The sequence below is a fragment of the Lepisma saccharinum genome, chromosome 8, assembly GCF_977018435.1.
Source record: "Lepisma saccharinum chromosome 8, izLepSacc3.1, whole genome shotgun sequence".
In the NCBI taxonomy this organism is placed as follows: domain Eukaryota; kingdom Metazoa; phylum Arthropoda; class Insecta; order Zygentoma; family Lepismatidae; genus Lepisma; species Lepisma saccharinum.
The window spans coordinates 23,961,249-23,968,048 of NC_139236.1; positions in this window are offsets into that span (position 1 = coordinate 23,961,249).

A 6,800-nucleotide genomic window follows, 5' to 3' on the forward strand; every position below is an offset into this window, starting at 1 on the left:
TCACTGGTTTTGAAGGCTACAAAGAAAGTAATCATGCAGTTTAAAATACAAAAATGAAAAAAGTAAGCATACAAATAGTTTAATTACTTCATTAATCTATTGATTAAATTGTTATTTGACGTCGCTTTTCTGCCACTTTTGGCTAATCACTACGAGTGATGATATGAAATTGATGAAGGAACACTTACAAAGAACACCCATGCACAGGCCGGGATTCGAACCCTGGAGCTCTGGCATCGAAGGGAGCTGTGCTAACTCTCCGCAACGGAGGTCGGTGTAATTTCTTGAATTTCTAGTTCAAATTTTAATTTATTTAATTACCCTCATCTTCAATATTAAAGTTTTTTTTTCCTTTGACAATATCTGCTGAAAAAGCAGAGATCAGGAAGACAGAAGCAAATGTAAAATGAGAATTAACATAGAATTGGTTCGCAAATGTTGTTCAGATTTTCCTGTTTCTCGCGCAATTTCAGATGTATTTTCTCTACTTTCCTTTTCAGTACGTAATTTGTGAACCCAGAATTCTGTTTCCTGACAAATTTCCCTGTCGTAAACAACACAGCTCCTACGATACAAAGGCCATCGGGGAAGATTGGCAGAAGAGAACTATATTATATACTTACTTTGCAGAAGAGGGTGCCAGCCAAGGGAACGGCAAAGGCTCTGGGGTGGAGAGTGCAACCGATGGACTCTCTCCAGAAGAAGGTTACCCTTGCCACGGAATCACCGTGCCTGAGAAACAGTGTTTCCTTCCCCTCCCTCAAATCAAGGGATTTGGGACTTAAAGGGAGCTGGTGGAATCTCACCCTGACAAGTACCAGATTCCACCAGCTGGAGAAAAAGCCTGACGGACAACGGTTGAAAAAATACGCTCGCTGGAAGCAAAGAAATATGTGAATCAAAGATTGGTTCGGAAGAATATTGCAAAGAAATAAAAAACAACTTTTTAAAAAATTATAGCCGGGTCATCTCCAATTACATAGGTGACCCAGAGTATACTCCGCTGATGAAGTTACGTACGGCAGCTTCCACTTCTGCTGTTGTGGTGAAATGCTTTCCTCCCAGGGCCTTCTTCAGAACAGGGGAAAAAGTGCTTTGATGTTATGTGAGGCCCATACACTTCCACCAGCGATTGCAACAAACCTCTGTTGTTCATGCCGGCCAGACACACGCTTCTCAACTCTTCTTGTCTCAAAAAAAGAAGTACGCTGGCATTCTTTGCAAGGAAAAGGTTGTTGCACGTCACACAACAAAAGAAGGATGATGCCCATATAACCACAACATATAAGCAACCCAAAATATCCATGTTTTCTGGAAATACACATGTGGGAAACTTTATTTTTTTGACTATTCCCAGTACATCCATTAAAATGCTAAAGATTGGTTAGAACGTTATCAGCACAAAATATATATTTCCATAATCTGCTTTTGTGATTTCAATTTTCTAACTTACCCATAACAGTATAGGGTGTTCCATATAGGAAAATTAGAAAATTAAATAAAAATAGGGAAAATATCATAAAAATAGTTATATTTCACATATATGTAAGCAGTAACATCTCTCATTTACATATGAAAGACAATGTCAGGCATATGTCCACACCTACTGAGTCTGCATGCATTTATATGCTCCACAAAATTACACCCTGTGATTTCTTCTTATACGGGTATGTGTAAGAGTCATTGTCGGCCATTCCTGGTCACCGTTGACACTGAACCAGTTGACTGAAACTTCAACATTAGTCTACGAATTGTAGACTCGTTTGGTGTTTTATTCCTTCCGAAGTTTTCGCACTGCCTGCGTTGCACTTTCACCACTTTGGTTAAATGTCTTCACAATGAGAACACGCTGCTCAATGGTAAACTGTTCCATATCGTAACCACAACAAACGAGTCAAAACAATTGAGGCTACATTAATCGGTATGGTTGTAAGAACGGCCCATGAGGCCGAAACACGCCTGCTTAAATAAAGACCATTCTATTCTATTCTATTCTAACAGATGCCAACATTGGTAAGAACAGGTCTGCCAACCTCGAAAGAAAACAATAGCACTCGATTCAAATTCAGCATCCTAAACGGAACACCCTTTACATTGAATGTCCATTTGTAACATTTTTGTGGGTACCCTGAATAGCATTTCAGTTAACAGGGTGTACACCAATCTGGAAACCTTGAATATATAGAAAAGTCAGGGAATTTTCTTTCTGGAAATATCAGAGAAAAGTCAAGAAAATTTTCTTTCTTTCTGGCAAATCTGAATTATTTTAGGGCATTTGGTAAAATGAAGTAATATATTAATAAAATTTACTATAATTATGTTCTGTTTCCTCTATAATTATGAATTTATGTAAAACGTGAGGTTTTTGTTAATCATTAGTTTGTAGATGCAAAATAACTGCACTATATTATTTTGCATCTACAAAAAGTGGTTATGCGAACCTTTACGAAGAACATAAATATTATTAGGTTGTGAAAGATGAAACAAACAATAAACTTACTATAAATTACCATTTAAAGAAGGTGATATGTGGAATTCTAAGGGTGAATGTTTAACTAAAATGTTAGTGAATAGGGATGTGCTCTTTCCCCACTGCTCTTCATAATTACAATGGATGCAATTAATGAAGAGGTGGGGAAGAAGATAGGAGAGGAAGAGAAGAAGAGAAGAAGAAGTACAGAGACAGGTTGATAGTTGGAATGAGGAAATCAGAAGAGCAGGAATGAAATTCAGTGCAGAAAAGAGTGAGGTGCTAATAACAACAAGAAACAGAGCCAGAAATGAACCAAGAAGTAAAGATGGACATGGAAGAGTTCAGGGTAGTGGAGAGCTTCAAATAAGTATGTAGGAAGCATAATTGAGAGAAGTGGAAGAATAGATGAGGAGATAAATAGAAGAGGACAAATGGGTGGTGGACTATATCAAAGCGTTAGAATATTAATATGGAACAGTCATGTACCTATGAAATGCAAGAAGGTAATATATAACACATACTGTGTGCCAATAATTATGTTTGGAGGAGGGACTCAGCCAATGACAGAGAGAGACAGGCAGTGAAGATGAAATTTTTAAGGAATATATTGGGGAAGACTAGAAGGGATAGAATAAGGAATGAGGAGATACAACAGACTGTGGGGATGGTGAAGCTTTAGGACAGGATAGATCAAGCACAGATGAGATGGTTTAGACACATGGAGAGGATGGATGCAGAAAGACTACCAGTAAGTGCTTACAATGCACAAGGAGTAGAAATAAGGCCAAGGGGGAGACCAGGAGAATGTTAGGAGAAGAGGACAAGATTGGAACACTATGGAAAGAGGGAAGTGGTGGAAGATCAGGAAAAAATGGAGAGGCTTGACTTCTATGCTGACCCAGCCAGAGGCAGGGGACTGCAAAGGATGATGATGATGTTAGTGATCTTATTTGTTAGTGAACAAATGTATGTTTGTGAACATTAATTTCTCCAGTGACTTCGTCTGAAAAATTTTGGTTCTTGGACTGGAAAACCTGGAGATGTCAGGGATTTTAGTTTTTTTTTAAAAAAAATGTATGGACAGCCTAGTTAATTCTAGGATATTGTAATCATGGTATTCTGTGTTCAAATCCTACTGGGGAAACATTTCATTACTTTATATCCCACTTCAAACTATAAGTCCAGTCCTAAATTGGCTGTGCATGCATTTGAATTGGTCTCACTCATCAAGAACATGTTTTATCCAGTGCAAAAGAGTGTAGGTGATTTTAAAAATTCAAAGAACTGCCATGTAAAATAAATATTTACTGAATACTAGAGATAATATTGAAACATAAACATTATTAAAGAAGTTCTATTAATTATTATTCTACAACTTACAGAAAAAATTAAGATTTTTTAAAACCTGTATATTTCTTATCATCTTGGTTCCGATGTAACTAACTTACACATTGGAGATACAAATTACTAGTGAGATATCCTAGCAATAAATAATGTCAAACTTTATTGTTGAAACCAATCTATATTTAAGGAAATGAGTAGTGTACAGACACAGTAACAATAAAAAAGGAAATGCATATTGTTGGTATGCTCTAATAGAAGAAAACAAGCCACCTCATCTTAAATATAATTTACCCAGGCTAATATTAATAATTTCATAGAGAACTAGATATTTATACACAATGGAATTTCCACCTTTTAAACATAAAAATAGTGAACTGAAGTAAGCGTCAATTCAGAGCAGAATTACAATATGAGATTCCTTTACATTTATTCTTCACAGCTAACAGGAAATATTTTCCTGACTTTTCAAAAAATAAGAATCTCCATTGTCTTGTGATCAAGAGGTCCAGGGTTTGATACCCAGTGGAGGCACATAGTGTTTTGGATAAAGTGCACTTCGAACAGAAAAGTCAAACTGAAAACTCTTTTTTACTTTATCTTTAATAATTTGATCTAATTGTAAGCTAAAAATAATGTGGATTATTCATATTTGCAAGACAAAATAAATTGGAATTGTAAATGAATGAAGTGAAAATGTGTTAGGATCTTTCAAATGATATCATAGCAAAAATCAAGCTAGAAGAAATAAATAAATATATAATGCTCGAATCGATAAGAATTCGAGAAGAAATTCTAAACTAGAAACTTTTCATAATCCTACCTTTAGATAATTTTGAAATGACACTTTTGTGGTGTCTGTATCTTTAGAGAAGTAAGTACAGACATTTATGGAGGATTTTGGTTCTTGGATAATGTTTATAGATAAGCATGTGTTGGTGTACTGTGGGTTTTGTCCTTTGAACTTTCTGCAGCAAAAGTTTAAAAAATGGAAGGAAAATGAGATTTTAATACATAATAAAAGTGTGGTTTAGGCATTATATAGGGTGTCTCAGAAATATTTAATTTTTGAATCCACCTTCTGGGCCAATTCGCACATTACGGAGAAATGATATAGATTGCAAACGCTTGGCAACATTGTTAATATTTAGTTGCCATGGAGCACTTTAAGGGGCATTTGTTCGTGCATTTTATAAAAATAATGATTCTCACCCAACATTTAATTAAATTTGCACTTGGGACGTCTCTCATTCCTGCCAGGTTATAATGATGCTGGTACAAACGACGCACAACAACATACTCGTCATAGTGCTTCCAGTGTCATCAAGGCAGATCATGTGTACTGGGTGTAGCAAAGGGAACTGAGTAAAACATCCTCCGTGCCACATGTGTGCCAGTCTGTTAGTGAGGATCCTGGCCAATCGTTAGTTCAAGAATAATTGAATGTGAGTTGAATTGAATTCAGAGTTAGGTGGTAGAGCAGCCCAAGGCCGAATCTCGCTCTGTAGTAAATAAAAAGACTTTCAATTCAATTAAATTAAATTCAAAACATGAACGGTCACCAATTGTCCAATACTCTATTCCGCAAATAAAAATTTAATGTTTAAGCTTTCTTTTGGTAATAAATTTATCTTGGTACAAAAAATTTAAGTATTTATTTCAATAGTTTTTAAAACGAAAATATTTCTGAGACACCCTTTGTTACTATTTGTAATTGCTAATTACTTTTAAATTATTATATTAATCTTGGTGGTGTAATGTATGATACACAATATCATACACATACCCAATATAATTTTCTGGGTTATTGGGATTTACACCTTCATTCTCCCCCTTACCTATTATCGAAAATCTAAAATTTTGTGAAAGGGAAAATTAAATATAAAAAGTTTCTTCTTGAGGTGGGGCAAGATGATGCCGAGAAAAGGGTTAGGAGATTTAGCACCCTCCCAATTCCTAACCCCAAAATATGTAAATTATTCCACGTGCACAAAATCCTGTTTTGATGATTGCATCACTGCATGTCCAGGGATACTTCCTTTCAATGTACTTTTAAGATATTTCAATTTCATTATCTAGGCTCCCTTGGATATCTGCGCATGGACGTAAATGCACCTCCTGATGAAGAAATTGGATTCAGCTGTCAATTTGGTTCCAGGTGTGACCCCTGCTCTACATCAGCCTTATGAAGACATGAACTGCATTGTAGTCAACATGTTACTACATCTTACAAGGTAACCATTCTTTCATTTAATATTATTAAATAATTTTATGCCTTCTTATACCACTCCATATTTATAGTGAAGTGATGAAATATGTGGGAACAAAAAACAAAAGAAACAACTAGGTAATGCAGACAGAAGACATACATTTTATACCCTTCTTTATAATATATTTTTCTGCATATTACACTGACTTTTGAGTGTTTACATGTATTGTAGAAAAAATATATATACATGAGATACGAAGAGGTACCCAAAAAAAACCAGAATTTTGTCACCTTGTTTTATTTTGACCGTACATGTACATGTTGTAGGTACATTCAGGTAAGCATGTCTACTCTAGTCACCTTCAAAGTACTGCTCATGTGCTTTAATGCAATTGTCCCAACGTTTTTCCCACTGTTGAATACAGTTTCAAAACTCCTCTGGCGCAATACTCTTCAAGGTTTTGTCCGTAATGTCTTTGACCTCCTTGACGCCATGGAATCACTTTCCTTTCACATTCCTCTTCATCTGCGGGAACAAAAATAAAAGTCACAGGGTGCTAAATCGGGTGTATACGGGGGATGGGGCACAAGCACCATGTTGTTCTTTGCTAAGAACTGTCACACTGACATGGACGTGTGGGCTGGGGTGTTGTCATGGTGCAGTAACCACATTCCACTTCTCCACAGTTCTGGACGCTTCCGTTGCACACTTTCATGCTATCTTCTCAAGACATTCAGGTAAAATTGCTGGTTCACTGTTTGTCCTTGGGGAACAAA